Source organism: Camellia sinensis, chromosome 14 (assembly GCF_055761805.1).
Source record: "Camellia sinensis isolate YWXY chromosome 14, ASM5576180v1, whole genome shotgun sequence".
In the NCBI taxonomy this organism is placed as follows: domain Eukaryota; kingdom Viridiplantae; phylum Streptophyta; class Magnoliopsida; order Ericales; family Theaceae; genus Camellia; species Camellia sinensis.
In genome coordinates, this window is record NC_138974.1 from 103237375 (window position 1) to 103252649 (window position 15275).

Below are 15275 nucleotides of genomic sequence, written 5' to 3' on the forward strand. Positions count from 1 at the left end.
TTTCCCCCGTCTGCTGCTTAAAACAATAAAGTCGCGATTAATCTTCGGGTGCGATCATACCAGCACTAATGCACCGGATCGCTTCAGAACTCCGCAGTTAAGCGTGCTTGGGCGAGAGTAGTACTAGGATGGGTGACCCCCTGGGAAGTCCTCGTGTTGCACCCCTTTTTCCACCCCCCTCCCCTTTTTTTTTTTCCCCGGACAGCCTGTCCGATTTTTAGCCCATTCAATCGCCTTCGCCTCCTTTTCGACAAACTTCTCCCTTTTAAACCATTTCCAGATTATCCTGTTCCATTCAATTTCATTTTTTCCCCCGTCTGCTGCTTAAAACAATAAAGTCGCGGTTAATCTTCGGGTGCGATCATACCAGCACTAATGCACCGGATCCCATCAGAACTCCGCAGCTAAGCGTGCTTGGGCGAGAGTAGTACTAGGATGGGTGACACGCTGGGAAGTCCTCGTGTTGCACCCTTTTTCCACCCCCCTTCCCATTTTTTTTTTCCCCGGACAGCTTGTCCGTTTTTTAGCCCATTCAATCGCCTTCGCCTCCTTTTCGACAAACTTCTCCCTTTTAAACCATTTCCAGATTATCCTGTGCCATTCAATTTCATTTTTTGCCTCGTCTGCTGCTTAAAACAATAAAGTCGCGGTTAATCTTCGGGTGCGATCATACCAGCACTAATGCACCGGATCCCATCAGAACTCCGCAGTTAAGCGTGCTTGGGCTAGAGTAGTACTAGGATGGGTGACCCCTGGGAAGTCCTCGTGTTGCACCCCTTTTTCCACCCCCCCTCCCCTTTTTTTTTTTCCCCGGACAGCTTGTCCGATTTTTAGCCCATTCAATCGCCTTCGCCTCCTTTTCGACAAACTTCTCCCTTTTAAACCATTTCCAGATTATCCTGTTCCATTCAATTTCATTTTTTCCGCCGTCTGCTGCTTAAAACAATAAAGTCGCGGTTAATCTTTGGGTGCGATCATACCAGCACTAATGCACCGGATCCCATCAGAACTGCGCAGTTAAGCGTGCTTGGCAGAGAGTAGTACTAGGATGGGTGACCCCCTGGGAAGTCCTCGTGTTGCACCCCTTTTTCCAACACCCCCTTCCCTTTTTTTTTTCCCCGGACAGCCTGTCCGATTTTTAGCCCATTCAATCGACTTCGCCTCCTTTTCGACAAACTTCTCCCTTTTAAACCATTTCCAGATTATCCTGTTCCATTCAATTTCATTTTTGCCCCCGTCTGCTGCTTAAAACAATAAAGTCGCGGTTCATCTTCGGCTGCGATCACACCAGCACTAATGCACCGGATCCCATCAGAACTCTGCAGTTCAGCGTGCTTGGGCGAGAGTAGTACTAGGATGGGTGACACCCTGGGAAGTCCTCGTGTTGCACCCCTTTTTCCACCCCCCCTCCCCTTTTTTTTTTTCCCCGGACAGCCTGTCCAATTTTTAGCCCATTCAATCGCCTTCGCCTCCTTTTCGATAAACTTCTCCCTTTTAAACCATTTCCAGATTATCCTGTTCCATTCAATTTAATTTTTTCCCCCGTCTGCTGCTTAAAACAATAAAGTCGCGGCTAATCTTCGGGTGCGATCATACCAGCACTAATGCACCGGATCCCGTCAGAACTCCGCAGCTAAGCGTGCTTGGGCGAGAGTAGTACTAGTATGGGTGACCTCCTGGGAAGTCCTCGTGTTGCACCCTTTTTCCACCCCCCCTCCCATTTTTTTTTTTCCCCGGACAGCCTGTCCGATTTTTAGCCCATTCAATTGCCTTCGCCTCCTTTTTGACAAACTTCTCCCTTTTAAACCATTTCCAGATTATCCTCTTCCATTCAATTTCATTTTTTCCCCCGTCTGCTGCTTAAAACAATAAAGTCGCGGTTCATCTTCGGGTGCGATCATACCAACACTAATGCACCGGATCCCATCAGAACTCTGCAGTTAAGCGTGCTTGGGCGAGAGTAGTACTAGGATGGGTGACCCCCTGGGAAGTCCTCATGTTGCACCCCTTATTCCACCCCCCTCCCCTTTTTTTTTTCCCCGGACAGCCTGTCCGATTTTTAGCCCATTCAATCGCCTTCGCGTCCTTTTCGACAAACTTCTCCCTTTTAAACCATTTCCAGATTATCCTGTTCCATTCAATTTCATTTTTTCCCCCGTCTGCTGCTTAAAACAATAAAGTCGCGGTTAACCTTCGGGTGCGATCATACCAGCACTAATGCACCGGATCCCATCAGAACTCCGCAGTTAAGCGTGCATGGGCGAGAGTAGTACTAGGATGGGTGACCCCCTGGGAAGTCCTCGTGTTGCACCCCTTTTTCCACCCCCCTCCCCTTTTTTTTTTCCCCGGACAGCCTGTCCGATTTTTAGCCCATTCAATCGCCTTCGCCTCCTATTCGACAAACTTCTCCCTTTTGAACCATTTCCAGATTATCCTGTTCCATTCAATTTCATTTTTTCCCCCGTTTGCTGCTTAAAACAATAAAGTCGCGGTTCATCTTCGGGTGCGATCATACCAGCACTAATGCACCGGATCCCATCAGAACTCCGCAGTTAAGTGTGCTTGGGCGAGAGTAGTACTAGGATGGGTGACCCCCTGGAAAGTCCTCATGTTGCACCCCTTTTTCCATCTCCCCTCCCCTTTTTTTTTTTCCCCGGACAGCCTGTCCGATTTTTAGCCCATTCAATCGCCTTCGCGTCCTTTTCGACAAACTTCTCCCTTTTAAACCATTTCCAGATTATCCTGTTCCGTTCAATTTCATTTTTTCCCCCGTCTGCTGCTTAAAACAATAAAGTCGCGGTTAATCTTCGGGTGCGATCAGACCAGCACTAATGCACCGGATCCCATCAGAACTCTGCCGTTAAGCGTGCTTGGGCGAGAGTAGTACTAGGATGGGTGACCCCCTGGGAAGTCCTCGTGTTGCACCCCTTTTTCAACCCCCCCTCGACTTTTTTTTTTCCCCGGACAGCCTGTCCGATTTTTAGCCCGTTCAATCGCCTTCGCCTCCTTTTCGACAAACTTCTCCCTTTTAAACCATTTCCAGATTATCCTGTTCCATTCAATTTCATTTTTTCCCCCGTCTGCTGCTTAAAACAATAAAGTCGCGGTTCATCTTCGGGTGCGATCACACCAGCACTAATGCAGCGGATCCCATCAGAACTCCGCAGTTCAGCGTGCTTGGGCGAGAGTAGTACTAGGATGGGTGACACCCTGGGAAGTCCTCGTGTTGCACCCCTTTATCCACCCCCCCTCCCCTTTTTTTTTCCCCGGACAGCCTGTCCGATTTTTACCCCATTCAATCGCCTTCGCCTCCTTTTCGACAAACTTCTCCCTTTTAAACCATTTCCAGATTATCCTGTTCCATTAAATTTCATTTTTTCCCCCGTCTGCTGCTTAAAACAATAAAGTCGCGGTTAATCTTCGGGTGCGATCATACCAGCACTAATGCACCGGATCCCATCAGAACTCCGCAGCTAAGCGTGCTTGGCCGAGAGTAGTACTAGGATGGGTGACCCCCTGGGAAGTCCTCGTGTTGCACCCTTTTTCCACCCCCCTTCCCATTTTTTATTTTCCCGGACAGCCTATCCGTTTTTTAGCCCATTCAATCGCCTTCGCCTCCTTTTCGACAAACTTCTCCCTTTTAAACCATTTCCAGATTATCCTGTTCCATTCAATTTCATTTTTTGCCCCGTCTGCAGCTTAAAACAATAAAGTCGCGGTTAATCTTCGGGTGCGATCATACCAGCACTAATGCACCGGATCCCATCAGAACTCCGCAGTTAAGCGTGCTTGGGCGAGAGTAGTACTAAGATGGGTGACCCCCTGGGAAGTCCTCGTGTTGCACCCCTTTTTCCACCCCCACTCCCCTTTTTTTTTTCCCCGGACAGCCTGTCCGATTTTTAGCCCATTCAATCGCCTTCGCCTCCTTTTCGACAAACTTCTCCCTTTTAAACCATTTCCAGATTATCCTGTTCATTCAATTTCATTTTTTCCCCCGTCTGCTGCTTAAAACAATAAAGTCGCGGTTAATCTTCGGGTGCGATCATACCAGCACTAATGCACCGGATCCCATCAGAACTCCGCAGCTAAGCGTGCTTGGGCGAGAGTAGTACTAGGATGGGTGACCCCCTGGGAAGTCCTCGTGTTGCACCCTTTTTCCACCCCCCTCCCATTTTTTTTTTCCCCGGACAGCCTGTCCGATTTTTAGCCCATTCAATCGCCTTCGCCTCCTTTTCGATAAACTTCTCCCTTTTAAACCATTTCCAGATTATCCTGTTCCATTCAATTTCATTTTTTCCCCCGTCTGCTGCTTAAAACAATAAAGTCGCGGTTAACCTTCGGGTGCGATCATACCAGCACTAATGCACCGGATCCCATCAGAACTCCGCAGTTAAGCGTGCTTGGGCGAGAGTAGTTCTAGGATGGGTGACCCCCTGGGAAGTGCTCGTGTTGCACCCCTTTTTCCACCCCCCCTCCCCTTTTTTTTTTCCCCGGACAGCCTGTCCGATTTTTAGCCCATTCAATCGCGTTCGCCTCCTTTTCGACAAACTTCTCCCTTTTAAACCATTTCCAGATTATCCTGTTCCATTCAATTTCATTTTTTCCCCCGTCTGCTGCTTAAAACAATAAAGTCGCGGTTAACCTTCGGGTGCGATCATACCAGCACTAATGCACCGGATCCCATCAGAACTCCGCAGTTAAGCGTGCTTGGGCGAGAGTAGTACTAGGATGGGTGACCCCCTGGGAAGTCCTCGTGTTGCACCCTTTTTCCACCCCCCTTCCCATTTTTTATTTTCCCGGACAGCCTGTCCGTTTTTTAGCCCATTCAATCGCCTTCGCCTCCTTTTCGACAAACTTCTCCCTTTTAAACCATTTCCAGATTATCCTGTTCCATTCAATTTCATTTTTTGCCCCGTCTGCAGCTTAAAACAATAAAGTCGCGGTTAATCTTCGGGTGCGATCATACCAGCACTAATGCACCGGATCCCATCAGAACTCCGCAGTTAAGCGTGCTTGGGCGAGAGTAGTACTAGGATGGGTGACCCCCTGGGAAGTCCTCGTGTTGCTCCCCTTTTTCCACCCCCACTCCCCTTTTTTTTTTTCCCCGGACAGCCTGTCCGATTTTTAGCCCATTCAATCGCCTTCGCCTCCTTTTCGACAAACTTCTCCCTTTTAAACCATTTCCAGATTATCCTGTTCATTCAATTTCATTTTTTCCCCCGTCTGCTGCTTAAAACAATAAAGTCGCTGTTAATCTTCGGGTGCGATCATACCAGCACTAATGCACCGGATCCCATCAGAACTCCGCAGCTAAGCGTGCTTGGGCGAGAGTAGTACTAGGATGGGTGACCCCCTGGGAAGTCCTCGTGTTGCACCCTTTTTCCACCCCCCCTCCCATTTTTTTTTTCCCCGGACAGCCTGTCCGATTTTTAGCCCATTCAATCGCCTTCGCCTCCTTTTCGATAAACTTCTCCCTTTTAAACCATTTCCAGATTATCCTGTTCCATTCAATTTCATTTTTTCCCCCGTCTGCTGCTTAAAACAATAAAGTCGCGGTTAACCTTCGGGTGCGATCATACCAGCACTAATGCACCGGATCCCATCAGAACTCCGCAGTTAAGCGTGCTTGGGCGAGAGTAGTACTAGGATGGGTGACCCCCTGGGAAGTGCTCGTGTTGCACCCCTTTTTCCACCCCCCCTCCCCTTTTTTTTTTTTCCCGGACAGCCTGTCCGATTTTTAGCCCATTCAATCGCGTTCGCCTCCTTTTCGACAAACTTCTCCCTTTTGAACCATTTCCAGATTATCCTGTTCCATTCAATTTCATTTTTTCCCCCGTCTGCTGCTTAAAACAATAAAGTCGCGGTTCATCTTCGGGTGCGATCATACCAGCACTAATGCACCGGATCCCATCAGAACTCCTTAGTTAAGTGTGCTTGGGCGAGAGTAGTACTAGGATGGGTGACCCCCTGGAAAGTCCTCATGTTGCACCCCTTTTTCCACGTCCCCTCCCCTTTTTTTTTTTCCCCGGACAGCCTGTCCGATTTTTAGCCCATTCAATCGCCATCGCGTCCTTTTCGACAAACTTCTCCCTTTTAAACCATTTCCAGATTATCCTGTTCCATTCAATTTCATTTTTTCCCCCGTCTGCTGCTTAAAACAATAAAGTCGCGGTTAATCTTCGGGTGCGATCAGACCAGCACTAATGCACCGGATCCCATCAGAACTGCGCCGTTAAGCGTGTTTGGGCGAGAGTAGTACTAGGATGGGTGACCCCCTGGGAAGTCTTCGTGTTGCACCCCTTTTTCCACCCCCCCTCCACTTTTTTTTTTTCCCCGGACAGCCTGTCCGATTTTTAGCCCGTTCAATCGCCTTCGCCTCCTTTTCGACAAACTTCTCCCTTTTAAACCATTTCCAGATTATCCTGTTCCATTCCATTTCATTTTTTCCCCCGTCTGCTGCTTAAAACAATAAAGTCGTGGTTCATCTTCGGGTGCGATCACACCAGCACTAATGCACCGGATCCCATCAGAACTCCGCAGTTCAGCGTGCTTGGGCGAGAGTAGTACTAGGATGGGTGACACCATGGGAAGTCCTCGTGTTGCACCCCTTTTTCCACCCCCCCTCCCCTTTTGTTTTTTTCCCCGGACAGCCTGTCCGATTTTTACCCCATTCAATCGCATTCGCCTCCTTTTCGACAAACTTCTCCCTTTTAAACCATTTCTAGATTATCCTGTTCCATTCAATTTCATTTTTTCCGCCGTCTGCTGCTTAAAACAATAAAGTCGCGGTTAATCTTCGGGTGCGATCATACCAGCACTAATGCACCGGATCCCATCAGAACTCCGCAGCTAAGCGTGCTTGGGCGAGAGTAGTACTAGGATGGGTGACCCCCTGGGAAGTCCTCGTGTTGCACCTTTTTTCCACCCCCCCTCCCATTTTTTTTTTCCCCGGACAGCCTGTCCGTTTTTTAGCCCATTCAATCGCCTTCGCCTCCTTTTCGACAAACTTCTCCCTTTTAAACCATTTCCAGATTATCCTGTTCCATTCAATTTCATTTTTTCCCCCGTCTGCTGCTTAAAACAATAAAGTCGCGGTTAATCTTCGGGTGCGATCATACCAGCACTAATGCACCGGATCCCATCAGAACTCCGCAGTTAAACGTGCTTGGGCGAGAGTAGTACTAGGATGGGTGACCCCCTGGGAAGTCCTCGTGTTGCACCCCTTTTTCCAGCCCCCCCTCCCCTTTTTTTTTTCCCGGGACAGCCAGTCCGATTTTTAGCCCATTCAATCGCCTTCGCCTCCTTTTCGACAAACTTCTCCCTTTTAAACCATTTCCAGATTATCCTGTTCCATTCAATTTCATTTTTTCACCCGTCTGCTGCTTAAAACAATAAAGTCGCGGTTCATCTTCGGGTGCGATCATACCAGCACTAATGCACTGGATCCCATCAGAACACCGCAGTTAAGCGTGCCTGGGCGAGAGTAGTACTAGGACGGGTGACCCCCTGGGAAGTCCTCGTGTTGCACCCCTTTTTCCACCCCCCTCCACTTTTTTTTTTCCCCGGACAGCCTGTCCGATTTTCAGCCCATTCAATCGCCTTCGCCTCCTTTTCGACAAACTTCTCCCTTTTAAACCATTTCCAGATTATCCTGTTCCTTTCAAATTCATATTTTCCCCCGCCTACTGCTTAAAACAACAAAGTCGCGGTTAATCTTCGAGTGCGATCACACCAGCGCTAATGCACCGGATCCCATCAGAACTCCGCAGTTAAGCGTGCTTGGGCGAGAGTAGTACTAGGATAGGTGACCCCCTGGGAAGTCCTCGTGTTGCACCCCTTTTTCCACCCCCCTCCCCTTTTTTTTTTCCCCGGACAGCCTGTCCGATTTTTAGCCCATTCAATCGGCTTCGCCTCCTTTTCGACAAATTTCTCCCTTTTAAACCATTTCCAGATTATCCTGTTCCATTCAATTTCATTTTTTCCCCCGTCTACTGCTTAAAACAGTAAAGTCGCGGTTAATCTTCGGGTGCGATCATACCAGAACTAATGCACCGGATCCCATCAGAACTCTGCAGTTAAGCGTGCTTGGGCGAGAGTAGTACTAGGATGGATGACCCCCTGGGAAGTCCTCGTGTTGCACCCTTTTGTCCACCCCCCCTCCCCTTTTTTTTTTCCCCGGACAGCCTGTCCGATTTTTAGCCCATTCAATCGCCTTCGCCTCATTTTCGACAAACTTCTCCCTTTTAAACCATTTCCAGATTATCCTGTTCCATTCAATTTCATTTTTTCCCCCATCTGCTGCTTAAAACAAAAAAGTCGCGGTTAATCTTCGGGTGCGATCATACCAGCACTAATGCACCGGATCCCATCAGAACTCCGTAGTTAAGCGTGCTTGGGCGAGAGTAGTACTAGGATGGGTGACCCCCTGGGAAGTCCTCGTGTTGCACCCCTTTTTCCACCCCCCCTCCCCTTTTTTTTTTCCCCGGACAACCTGTCCGATTTTTAGCCCATTCATTCGCCTTCGCCTCCTTTTCGACAAACTTCTCCCTTTTAAACCATTTCCAGATTATCCTGTTCCATTCAATTTCATTTTTTCCTCCGTCTGCTGCTTAAAACAATAAAGTCGCGGTTCATCTTCGGGTGCGATCATACCAGCACTAATGCACCGGATCCCATCAGAACTCCGCAGTTAAGCGTGCTTGGGCGAGAGTAGTACTAGGATGGGTGACCGCCTGGGAAGTCCTCATGTTGCACCCCTTTTTCCACCCCCCTCCCCTTTTTTTTTTCCCCGGACAGCCTGTCCGATTTTTAGCCCATTCAATCGCCTTCGCCTCCTTTTCGACAAACTTCTCCCTTTTAAACCATTTCTAGATTATCCTGTTCCATTCAATTTCATTTTTTCCCCCGTCTGCTACTTAAAACAATAAAGTCGCGGTTCATCTTCGGGTGCGATCACACTAGCACTAATGCATCGGATCCCATCAGAACTCCGCAGCTAAGCGTGCTTGGGCGAGAGTAGTACTAGGATGGGTGACACCCTGGGAAGTCCTCGTGTTGCACCCCTTTATCGACCCCCCCACCCCTTTTTTTTTTCCCCGGACAACCTGCCCGATTTTTAGCCCATTCAATCCCCTTCGCCTCCTTTTCGACAAACTTCTTCCTTTTAAACCATTTCCAGATTATCCTGTTCCATTCAATTTCATTTTCCCCCATCTGTTGGTTAAAACAACAAAGTCGCGGTTAATCCTCGGGTGCGATCATAGCAGCACTAATGCACCGGATCCCATCAGAACTCCGCAGTTAAGCGTGCTTGGGCGAGAGTAGCACTAGGATGGGTGACCCCCTGGGAAGTCCTCGTGTTGCACCCCTTTTTCCACCCCCCTCCCCTTTTTTTTTTCCCCGGACAGCCTGTCTGATTTTTAGCCCATTCAATAACCTTCGCCTCCTTTTCAACAAACTTCTCCGTTTTAAACCATTTCCAGATTATCCTGTTCCATTCAATTTCATTTTTTCCCCCGTCTACTGCTTAAAACAATAAAGTCGCGGTTAATCTTCGGGTGCGGTCACACCAGCACTAATGCACCGGATCCCATCAGAACTCCGCAGTTAAGCGTGCTTGGGCGAGAGTAGTACTAGGATGGGTGACCCCCTGGGAAGTCCTCGTGTTGCACCCCTTTTTCCACCCCCCCTCCCCTTTTTTTTTTTCCCCGGACAGCCTGTCCGATTTTTAGCCCATTCAATCGCCTTCGCCTCCTTTTCGACAAACTTCTCCCTTTTAAACCATTTCCAGATTATCCTGTTCCATTCAATTTCATTTTTTCCCCCGTCTGCTGCTTAAAACAATAAAGTCGCGGTTAATCTTCGGGTGCGACCATACCAGCACTAATGCACCGGATCCCATCAGAACTCCGCAGCTAAGCGTGCTTGGGCGAGAGTAGTACTAGGATGGGTGACCCCCTGGGAAGTCCTCGTGTTGCACCCCTTTTTCCACCCCCCCTCCCTTTTTTTTTTCCCGGGACAGCCTGTCCGATTTTTAGCCCATTCAATCGCCTTCGCCTCCTTTTCGACAAACTTCTCCCTTTTAAACCATTTCCAGATTATCCTGTTCCATTCAATTTCATTTTTTCACCCGTCTGCTGCTTAAAACAATAAAGTCGCGGTTCATCTTCGGGTGCGATCATACCAGCACTAATGCACTGGATCCCATCAGAACACCGCAGTTAAGCGTGCCTGGGCGAGAGTAGTACTAGGACGGGTGACCCCCTGGGAAGTCCTCGTGTTGCACCCCTTTTTCCACCCCCCTCCCATTTTTTTTTTTCCCCGGACAGCCTGTCCGATTATTAGCCCATTCAATCGCCTTCGCCTCCTTTTCGACAAACTTCTCCCTTTTAAACCATTTCCAGATTATCCTGTTCCATTCAATTTCATTTTTTCCCCCGTCTACTGCTTAGAACAATAAAGTCGCGGTTAATCTTCGGGCGCGATCATACCAGCACTAATGCACCGGATCCCATATGAACTCCGCAGTTAAGCGTGCTTGGGCGAGAGTAGTACTAAGATGGGTGACCCTCTGGGAAGTCCTCGTGTTGCACCCCTTTTTCCACCCCACCTCCCCTTTTCTTTTTCCCCGGACAGCCTGTCTGATTTTTAGCCCATTCCATCGCCATCGCCTCCTTTTCGACAAACTTCTCCCTTTTAAACCATTTCCAGATTATCCTGTTCCATTCAATTTCATTTTTTCCCCCGTCTACTGCTTAAAGCAATAATGTCGCGGTTAATCTTCGGGTCCGATCATACCAGCAGTAATGCACCGGATCCCATCAGAACTCCGCAGTTAAGCGTGCTTGGGCGAGAGTAGTACTAGGATGGGTGACCCCCTGGGAAGTCCTCGTGTTGCACCCCTTTTTCCACCCCCCCTCCCCTTTTTTTTTTTCCCCGGACAGCCTGTCCGAGTTTTAGCCCATTCAATCGCCTTCGCCTCCTTTTCGACAAACTTCTCCCTTTTAAACCATTTCCAGATTATCCTGTTCCATTCAATTTCATTTTTTCCCCCGTCTGCTGATTAAAACAATAAAGTCGCGGTTAATCTTCGGGTGCGATCATACCAGCACTAATGCACCGAATCCCATCAGAACTCCGCAGTTAAGCGTGCATGGGCGAGAGTAGAACTTGGATGGGTGACCCCCTGGGAAGTCCTCGTGTAGCACCCCTTTTTCCACCCCCCCTCCTCTTTTTTTTTTTCCCCGGACAGCCTGTCCGATTTTTAGCCCATTCAATCGCCTTCGCCTCCTTTTCGACAAACATCTCCCTTTTAAACCATTTCCAGATTATCTTGTTCCATTCAATTTCATTTTTTACCCCATCTACTGTTTAAAACAATAAAGTCGCGGTTAATCTTCGGTTGCAATCACACCAGCACTAATGCACCGGATCCCAACTGAACTCCGCAGTTAAGCGTGCTTGGGCGAGAGTAGTACTAGGATGGGTGACCCCCTGGGAAGTCCTCGTGTTGCACTCCTTTTTCCACCCCCCTCCCCTTTTTCCACCCCCCCTCCCCTTTTTTTTTCTCCCCGGACACTCTGTCCGATTTTTAGCCCATTCAATCGCCTTCGCCTCCTTTTCGACAAACTTCTCCCTTTTGAACCATTTCTAGATTATCCTGTTCCATTCAATTTCATTTTTTCCCCCGTCTGCTGCTTAAAACAATAAAGTCGCGGTTCATCTTCGGGTGCGATCAAACCAGCACTAATGCACCGGATCCCATCAGAACTCCGCAGTTAAGTGTGCTTGGGCGAGAGTAGTACTAGGATGGGTGACCCCCTGGGAAGTCCTCATGTTGCACCCCTTTTTCCACCTCCCCTCGCCTTTTTTTTTTCCCCGGACAGCCTGTCCGATTTTTAGCCCATTCAATCGCCTTCGCGTCTTTTTCGACAAACTTCTCCCTTTTAAACCATTTCCAGATTATCCTGTTCCGTTCAATTTCATTTTTTCCCCCGTCTGCTGCTTAAAACAATAAAGTCACGGTTAATCTTCGGGTGCGATCAGACCAGCACTAATGCACCGGATCCCATCAGAACTCCGTCGTTAAGCGTGCTTGGGCGAGAGTAGTACTAGGATGGGTGACCCCCTGGGAAGTCCTCGTGTTGCACCCCTTTTTCCACTCCCCCTCCACTTTTTTTTTTCCCCCGGACAGCTTGTCCGATTTTTAGCCCGTTCAATCGCCTTCGCCTCCTTTTCGACAAACTTCTCCCTTTTAAACCATTTCCAGATTATCCTGTTCCATTCAATTTCATTTTTTCCCCCGTCTGCTGCTTAAAACAATAAAGTCGCGGTTCATCTTCGGGTGCGATCACACCAGCACTAATGCACCGGATCCCATCAGAACTCCGCAGTTCAGCGTGCTTGGGCGAGAGTAGTACTAGGATGGGTGACCCCCTGGGAAGTCCTCATGTTGCACCCCTTATTCCACCCCCTCCCCTTTTTTTTTTCCCCGGACAGCCTGTCCGATTTTTAGCCCATTCAATCGCCTTCGCGTCCTTTTCGACAAACTTCTCCCTTTTCAACCATTTCCAGATTATCCTGTTCCATTCAATTTCATTTTTTCCCCCGTCTGCTGCTTAAAACAATAAAGTCGCGGTTAACCTTCGGGTGCGATCATACCAGCACTAATGCACCGGATCCCATCAGAACTCCGCAGTTAAGCGTGCTTGGGCGACAGTAGTACTAGAATGGGTGACCCCCTGGGAAGTCCTCGTGTTGCACCCCTTTTTCCACCCCCCCTCCCCGTTTTTTTTTTCCCCGGACACTCTGTCCGATTTTTAGCCCATTCAATCGCCTTCGCCTCCTTTTCGACAAACTTCTCCCTTTTGAACCATTTCCAGATTATCCTGTTCCATTCAATTTCATTTTATCCCCCGTCTGCTGCTTAAAACAATAAAGTCGCGGTTCATCTTCGGGTGCGATCAAACCAGCACTAAAGCACCGGATCCCATCAGAACTCCGCAGTTAAGTGTGCTTGGGCGAGAGTAGTACTAGGATGGGTGACCCCTTGGGAAGTCCTCATGTTGCACCCCTTTTTCCACCTCCCCTCCACTTTTTTTTTTCCCCGGACAGCCTCTCCGATTTTTAGCCCATTCAATCGCCTTCGCGTCCTTTTCGACAAACTTCTCCCTTTTAAACCATTTCCAGATTATCCTGTTCCGTTCAATTTCATTTTTTCCCCCGTCTGCTGCTTAAAACAATAAAGTCACGGTTAATCTTCGGGTGCGATCAGACCAGCACTAATGCACCGGATCCCATCAGAACTCCGCCGTTAAGCGTGCTTGGGCGAGAGTAGTACTAGGATGGGTGACCCCCTGGGAAGTCCTCGTGTTGCACCCCTTTTTCCACCCCCCTCCACTTTTTTTTTTCCCCGGACAGCATGTCCGATTTTTAGCCCGTTCAATCGCCTTCGCCTCCTTTTCGACAAACTTCTCCCTTTTAAACCATTTCCGGATTATCCTGTTCCATTCAATTTCATTTTTTCCCCCGTCTGCTGCTTAAAACAATAAAGTCGCGGTTCATCTTCGGGTGCGATCACACCAGCACTAATGCACCGGATCCCATCAGAACTCCGCAGTTCAGCGTGCTTGGGCGAGGGTAGTACTAGGATGGGTGACCCCCTGGGAAGTCCTCGTGTTGCACCCTTTTTCCACCCCCCTTGCCATTTTTTTTTTCCCCGGACAGCCTGTCCGTTTTTTAGCTCATTCAATCGCCTTCGCCTCCTTTTCGACAAACTTCTCCCTTTTAAACCATTTCCAGATTATCCTGTTCCATTCAATTTCATTTTTTGCCCCGTCTGCTGCTTAAAACAATAAAGTCGCGGTTAATCTTCGGGTGCGATCATACCAGCACTAATGCACCGGATCCCATCAGAACTCCGCAGTTAAGCGTGCTTGGGCTAGAGTAGTACTAGGATGGGTGACCCCCTGGGAAGTCCTCGTGTTGCACCCCTTTTTCCAACACCCCCTCCCCTTTTTTTTTTTCCCCGGACAGCCTGTCCGATTTTTAGCCCATTCAATCGCCTTCGCCTCCTTTTCGACAAACTACTCGCTTTTAAACCATTTCCAGATTATCATGTTCCATTCAATTTCATTTTTGCCCCCGTCTGCTGCTTGAAACAATAAAGTCGCGGTTCATCTTCGGCTGCGATCACACCAGCACTAATGCACCGGATCCCATCAGAACTCTGCAGTTCAGCGTGCTTGGGCGAGAGTAGTACTAGGATGGGTGACACCCTGGGAAGTCCTCGTGTTGCACCCCTTTTTCCACCCCCCCTCCCCTTTTTTTTTTTCCCCGGACAGCCTGTCCGATTTTTAACCCATTCAATCGCCTTCGCCTCCTTTTCAACAAACTTCTCCCTTTTAAACCATTTCCAGATTATCCTGTTCCATTCAATTTCATTTTTTCCCCCGTCTGCTGCTTAAAACAATAAAGTCGCGGTTAATCTTCGGGTGCGATCATACCAGCACTAATGCACCGGATCCCGTCAGAACTCCGCAGCTAAGCGTGCTTGGGCGAGAGTAGTACTAGGATGGGTGACCCCCACGGAAGTCCTCGTGTTGCACCCTTTTTCCACCCCCCTCCCATTTTTTTTTCCCCGGACATCCTGTCCGATTTTTAGCCCATTCAATCGCCTTCGCCTCCTTTTCGACAAACTTCTCCCTTTTAAACCATTTCCAGATTATCCTCTTCCATTCAATTTCATTTTTTCCCCCGTCTGCTGCTTAAAACAATAAAGTCGCGGTTCATCTTCGGGTGCGATCATACCAGCACTAATGCACCGGATCCCATCAGAACTCTGCAGTTAAGCGTGCTTGGGCGAGAGTAGTACTAGGAAGGGTGACCCCCTGGGAAGTCCTCATGTTGCACCCCTTATTCCACCCCCCTCCCCTTTTTTTTTTCCCCGGACAGCTTGTCCGATTTTTAGCCCATTCAATCGCCTTCGCGTCCTTTTCGACAAACTTCTCCCTTTTAAACCATTTCCAGATTATCCTGTTCCATTCAATTTCATTTTTTCCCCCGTCTGCTGCTTAAAACAATAAAGTCGCGGTTAACCTTCGGGTGCGATCATACCAGCACTAATGCACCGGATCCCATCAGAACTCCGCAGTTAAGCGTGCTTGGGCGAGAGTAGTACTAGGATGGGTGACCCCCTAGCTAGTCCTCGTGTTGCACCCCTTTTTCCACCCCCCTCCCCTTTTTTTTTTCCCCGGACAGCCTGTCCGATTTTTAGC

The 15275-nt window shown here is 48.7% G+C and overlaps 50 non-coding genes across 50 annotated transcripts; all 50 read left to right on the forward strand.

The window, feature by feature from the left end:
- The first annotated feature begins 46 nt into the window (after nt 1–46).
- On the forward strand, nt 47–165 carry LOC145810434 (5S ribosomal RNA). The gene has a single exon (XR_014354002.1). It is a non-coding gene; the product is annotated as a 5S ribosomal RNA (ribosomal RNA).
- Nucleotides 166–353: 188 nt separating this feature from the next.
- Nucleotides 354–472, forward strand: LOC145811092 (5S ribosomal RNA). Its single transcript, XR_014354644.1, has one exon. It is a non-coding gene; the product is annotated as a 5S ribosomal RNA (ribosomal RNA).
- Nucleotides 473–659: 187 nt separating this feature from the next.
- On the forward strand, nt 660–777 carry LOC145810897 (5S ribosomal RNA). The gene has a single exon (XR_014354450.1). It is a non-coding gene; the product is annotated as a 5S ribosomal RNA (ribosomal RNA).
- Nucleotides 778–966: 189 nt separating this feature from the next.
- Nucleotides 967–1085, forward strand: LOC145811906 (5S ribosomal RNA). The gene has a single exon (XR_014355437.1). It is a non-coding gene; the product is annotated as a 5S ribosomal RNA (ribosomal RNA).
- Nucleotides 1086–1274: 189 nt separating this feature from the next.
- On the forward strand, nt 1275–1393 carry LOC145812098 (5S ribosomal RNA). Its single transcript, XR_014355623.1, has one exon. It is a non-coding gene; the product is annotated as a 5S ribosomal RNA (ribosomal RNA).
- Nucleotides 1394–1582: 189 nt separating this feature from the next.
- On the forward strand, nt 1583–1701 carry LOC145809964 (5S ribosomal RNA). Its single transcript, XR_014353531.1, has one exon. It is a non-coding gene; the product is annotated as a 5S ribosomal RNA (ribosomal RNA).
- Nucleotides 1702–1889: 188 nt separating this feature from the next.
- LOC145811390 (5S ribosomal RNA) lies at nt 1890–2008 on the forward strand. Its single transcript, XR_014354932.1, has one exon. It is a non-coding gene; the product is annotated as a 5S ribosomal RNA (ribosomal RNA).
- A 187-nt stretch (nt 2009–2195) lies between these two features.
- LOC145809187 (5S ribosomal RNA) lies at nt 2196–2314 on the forward strand. Its single transcript, XR_014352685.1, has one exon. It is a non-coding gene; the product is annotated as a 5S ribosomal RNA (ribosomal RNA).
- Nucleotides 2315–2501: 187 nt separating this feature from the next.
- Nucleotides 2502–2620, forward strand: LOC145811069 (5S ribosomal RNA). The gene has a single exon (XR_014354621.1). It is a non-coding gene; the product is annotated as a 5S ribosomal RNA (ribosomal RNA).
- A 189-nt stretch (nt 2621–2809) lies between these two features.
- Nucleotides 2810–2928, forward strand: LOC145810813 (5S ribosomal RNA). Its single transcript, XR_014354368.1, has one exon. It is a non-coding gene; the product is annotated as a 5S ribosomal RNA (ribosomal RNA).
- Nucleotides 2929–3116: 188 nt separating this feature from the next.
- LOC145811983 (5S ribosomal RNA) lies at nt 3117–3235 on the forward strand. Its single transcript, XR_014355510.1, has one exon. It is a non-coding gene; the product is annotated as a 5S ribosomal RNA (ribosomal RNA).
- A 187-nt stretch (nt 3236–3422) lies between these two features.
- Nucleotides 3423–3541, forward strand: LOC145810264 (5S ribosomal RNA). Its single transcript, XR_014353840.1, has one exon. It is a non-coding gene; the product is annotated as a 5S ribosomal RNA (ribosomal RNA).
- Nucleotides 3542–3728: 187 nt separating this feature from the next.
- On the forward strand, nt 3729–3847 carry LOC145809096 (5S ribosomal RNA). The gene has a single exon (XR_014352590.1). It is a non-coding gene; the product is annotated as a 5S ribosomal RNA (ribosomal RNA).
- Nucleotides 3848–4034: 187 nt separating this feature from the next.
- LOC145809122 (5S ribosomal RNA) lies at nt 4035–4153 on the forward strand. The gene has a single exon (XR_014352616.1). It is a non-coding gene; the product is annotated as a 5S ribosomal RNA (ribosomal RNA).
- Nucleotides 4154–4339: 186 nt separating this feature from the next.
- Nucleotides 4340–4458, forward strand: LOC145810360 (5S ribosomal RNA). Its single transcript, XR_014353931.1, has one exon. It is a non-coding gene; the product is annotated as a 5S ribosomal RNA (ribosomal RNA).
- A 188-nt stretch (nt 4459–4646) lies between these two features.
- On the forward strand, nt 4647–4765 carry LOC145808985 (5S ribosomal RNA). The gene has a single exon (XR_014352478.1). It is a non-coding gene; the product is annotated as a 5S ribosomal RNA (ribosomal RNA).
- A 187-nt stretch (nt 4766–4952) lies between these two features.
- LOC145809468 (5S ribosomal RNA) lies at nt 4953–5071 on the forward strand. Its single transcript, XR_014353022.1, has one exon. It is a non-coding gene; the product is annotated as a 5S ribosomal RNA (ribosomal RNA).
- Nucleotides 5072–5259: 188 nt separating this feature from the next.
- LOC145809123 (5S ribosomal RNA) lies at nt 5260–5378 on the forward strand. The gene has a single exon (XR_014352617.1). It is a non-coding gene; the product is annotated as a 5S ribosomal RNA (ribosomal RNA).
- Nucleotides 5379–5565: 187 nt separating this feature from the next.
- Nucleotides 5566–5684, forward strand: LOC145809234 (5S ribosomal RNA). The gene has a single exon (XR_014352741.1). It is a non-coding gene; the product is annotated as a 5S ribosomal RNA (ribosomal RNA).
- Nucleotides 5685–5873: 189 nt separating this feature from the next.
- Nucleotides 5874–5992, forward strand: LOC145811733 (5S ribosomal RNA). Its single transcript, XR_014355267.1, has one exon. It is a non-coding gene; the product is annotated as a 5S ribosomal RNA (ribosomal RNA).
- A 189-nt stretch (nt 5993–6181) lies between these two features.
- Nucleotides 6182–6300, forward strand: LOC145812007 (5S ribosomal RNA). Its single transcript, XR_014355535.1, has one exon. It is a non-coding gene; the product is annotated as a 5S ribosomal RNA (ribosomal RNA).
- Nucleotides 6301–6489: 189 nt separating this feature from the next.
- LOC145811619 (5S ribosomal RNA) lies at nt 6490–6608 on the forward strand. Its single transcript, XR_014355157.1, has one exon. It is a non-coding gene; the product is annotated as a 5S ribosomal RNA (ribosomal RNA).
- Nucleotides 6609–6798: 190 nt separating this feature from the next.
- LOC145809655 (5S ribosomal RNA) lies at nt 6799–6917 on the forward strand. Its single transcript, XR_014353216.1, has one exon. It is a non-coding gene; the product is annotated as a 5S ribosomal RNA (ribosomal RNA).
- Nucleotides 6918–7104: 187 nt separating this feature from the next.
- On the forward strand, nt 7105–7223 carry LOC145809178 (5S ribosomal RNA). The gene has a single exon (XR_014352674.1). It is a non-coding gene; the product is annotated as a 5S ribosomal RNA (ribosomal RNA).
- A 189-nt stretch (nt 7224–7412) lies between these two features.
- Nucleotides 7413–7531, forward strand: LOC145811280 (5S ribosomal RNA). Its single transcript, XR_014354824.1, has one exon. It is a non-coding gene; the product is annotated as a 5S ribosomal RNA (ribosomal RNA).
- Nucleotides 7532–7718: 187 nt separating this feature from the next.
- On the forward strand, nt 7719–7837 carry LOC145811149 (5S ribosomal RNA). Its single transcript, XR_014354699.1, has one exon. It is a non-coding gene; the product is annotated as a 5S ribosomal RNA (ribosomal RNA).
- A 187-nt stretch (nt 7838–8024) lies between these two features.
- Nucleotides 8025–8143, forward strand: LOC145811023 (5S ribosomal RNA). The gene has a single exon (XR_014354573.1). It is a non-coding gene; the product is annotated as a 5S ribosomal RNA (ribosomal RNA).
- Nucleotides 8144–8331: 188 nt separating this feature from the next.
- On the forward strand, nt 8332–8450 carry LOC145808933 (5S ribosomal RNA). Its single transcript, XR_014352421.1, has one exon. It is a non-coding gene; the product is annotated as a 5S ribosomal RNA (ribosomal RNA).
- Nucleotides 8451–8638: 188 nt separating this feature from the next.
- Nucleotides 8639–8757, forward strand: LOC145810020 (5S ribosomal RNA). The gene has a single exon (XR_014353587.1). It is a non-coding gene; the product is annotated as a 5S ribosomal RNA (ribosomal RNA).
- Nucleotides 8758–8944: 187 nt separating this feature from the next.
- Nucleotides 8945–9063, forward strand: LOC145811777 (5S ribosomal RNA). Its single transcript, XR_014355310.1, has one exon. It is a non-coding gene; the product is annotated as a 5S ribosomal RNA (ribosomal RNA).
- Nucleotides 9064–9249: 186 nt separating this feature from the next.
- Nucleotides 9250–9368, forward strand: LOC145811179 (5S ribosomal RNA). The gene has a single exon (XR_014354728.1). It is a non-coding gene; the product is annotated as a 5S ribosomal RNA (ribosomal RNA).
- A 187-nt stretch (nt 9369–9555) lies between these two features.
- On the forward strand, nt 9556–9674 carry LOC145809853 (5S ribosomal RNA). Its single transcript, XR_014353421.1, has one exon. It is a non-coding gene; the product is annotated as a 5S ribosomal RNA (ribosomal RNA).
- Nucleotides 9675–9863: 189 nt separating this feature from the next.
- Nucleotides 9864–9982, forward strand: LOC145809284 (5S ribosomal RNA). The gene has a single exon (XR_014352801.1). It is a non-coding gene; the product is annotated as a 5S ribosomal RNA (ribosomal RNA).
- Nucleotides 9983–10169: 187 nt separating this feature from the next.
- LOC145811281 (5S ribosomal RNA) lies at nt 10170–10288 on the forward strand. The gene has a single exon (XR_014354825.1). It is a non-coding gene; the product is annotated as a 5S ribosomal RNA (ribosomal RNA).
- Nucleotides 10289–10476: 188 nt separating this feature from the next.
- On the forward strand, nt 10477–10595 carry LOC145810703 (5S ribosomal RNA). Its single transcript, XR_014354261.1, has one exon. It is a non-coding gene; the product is annotated as a 5S ribosomal RNA (ribosomal RNA).
- A 188-nt stretch (nt 10596–10783) lies between these two features.
- Nucleotides 10784–10902, forward strand: LOC145810982 (5S ribosomal RNA). The gene has a single exon (XR_014354533.1). It is a non-coding gene; the product is annotated as a 5S ribosomal RNA (ribosomal RNA).
- A 189-nt stretch (nt 10903–11091) lies between these two features.
- Nucleotides 11092–11210, forward strand: LOC145811988 (5S ribosomal RNA). Its single transcript, XR_014355515.1, has one exon. It is a non-coding gene; the product is annotated as a 5S ribosomal RNA (ribosomal RNA).
- Nucleotides 11211–11399: 189 nt separating this feature from the next.
- On the forward strand, nt 11400–11518 carry LOC145811041 (5S ribosomal RNA). The gene has a single exon (XR_014354591.1). It is a non-coding gene; the product is annotated as a 5S ribosomal RNA (ribosomal RNA).
- Nucleotides 11519–11726: 208 nt separating this feature from the next.
- On the forward strand, nt 11727–11845 carry LOC145810901 (5S ribosomal RNA). The gene has a single exon (XR_014354454.1). It is a non-coding gene; the product is annotated as a 5S ribosomal RNA (ribosomal RNA).
- A 188-nt stretch (nt 11846–12033) lies between these two features.
- LOC145810344 (5S ribosomal RNA) lies at nt 12034–12152 on the forward strand. The gene has a single exon (XR_014353918.1). It is a non-coding gene; the product is annotated as a 5S ribosomal RNA (ribosomal RNA).
- A 189-nt stretch (nt 12153–12341) lies between these two features.
- LOC145811387 (5S ribosomal RNA) lies at nt 12342–12460 on the forward strand. Its single transcript, XR_014354929.1, has one exon. It is a non-coding gene; the product is annotated as a 5S ribosomal RNA (ribosomal RNA).
- Nucleotides 12461–12646: 186 nt separating this feature from the next.
- Nucleotides 12647–12765, forward strand: LOC145810726 (5S ribosomal RNA). The gene has a single exon (XR_014354283.1). It is a non-coding gene; the product is annotated as a 5S ribosomal RNA (ribosomal RNA).
- Nucleotides 12766–12954: 189 nt separating this feature from the next.
- On the forward strand, nt 12955–13073 carry LOC145810878 (5S ribosomal RNA). Its single transcript, XR_014354432.1, has one exon. It is a non-coding gene; the product is annotated as a 5S ribosomal RNA (ribosomal RNA).
- Nucleotides 13074–13261: 188 nt separating this feature from the next.
- Nucleotides 13262–13380, forward strand: LOC145810271 (5S ribosomal RNA). Its single transcript, XR_014353847.1, has one exon. It is a non-coding gene; the product is annotated as a 5S ribosomal RNA (ribosomal RNA).
- Nucleotides 13381–13567: 187 nt separating this feature from the next.
- On the forward strand, nt 13568–13686 carry LOC145810543 (5S ribosomal RNA). Its single transcript, XR_014354108.1, has one exon. It is a non-coding gene; the product is annotated as a 5S ribosomal RNA (ribosomal RNA).
- A 187-nt stretch (nt 13687–13873) lies between these two features.
- Nucleotides 13874–13992, forward strand: LOC145809878 (5S ribosomal RNA). Its single transcript, XR_014353446.1, has one exon. It is a non-coding gene; the product is annotated as a 5S ribosomal RNA (ribosomal RNA).
- Nucleotides 13993–14182: 190 nt separating this feature from the next.
- On the forward strand, nt 14183–14301 carry LOC145812099 (5S ribosomal RNA). The gene has a single exon (XR_014355624.1). It is a non-coding gene; the product is annotated as a 5S ribosomal RNA (ribosomal RNA).
- A 189-nt stretch (nt 14302–14490) lies between these two features.
- On the forward strand, nt 14491–14609 carry LOC145810697 (5S ribosomal RNA). Its single transcript, XR_014354255.1, has one exon. It is a non-coding gene; the product is annotated as a 5S ribosomal RNA (ribosomal RNA).
- A 185-nt stretch (nt 14610–14794) lies between these two features.
- On the forward strand, nt 14795–14913 carry LOC145811121 (5S ribosomal RNA). The gene has a single exon (XR_014354672.1). It is a non-coding gene; the product is annotated as a 5S ribosomal RNA (ribosomal RNA).
- Nucleotides 14914–15100: 187 nt separating this feature from the next.
- LOC145811430 (5S ribosomal RNA) lies at nt 15101–15219 on the forward strand. The gene has a single exon (XR_014354972.1). It is a non-coding gene; the product is annotated as a 5S ribosomal RNA (ribosomal RNA).
- Nucleotides 15220–15275: the final 56 nt, after the last annotated feature.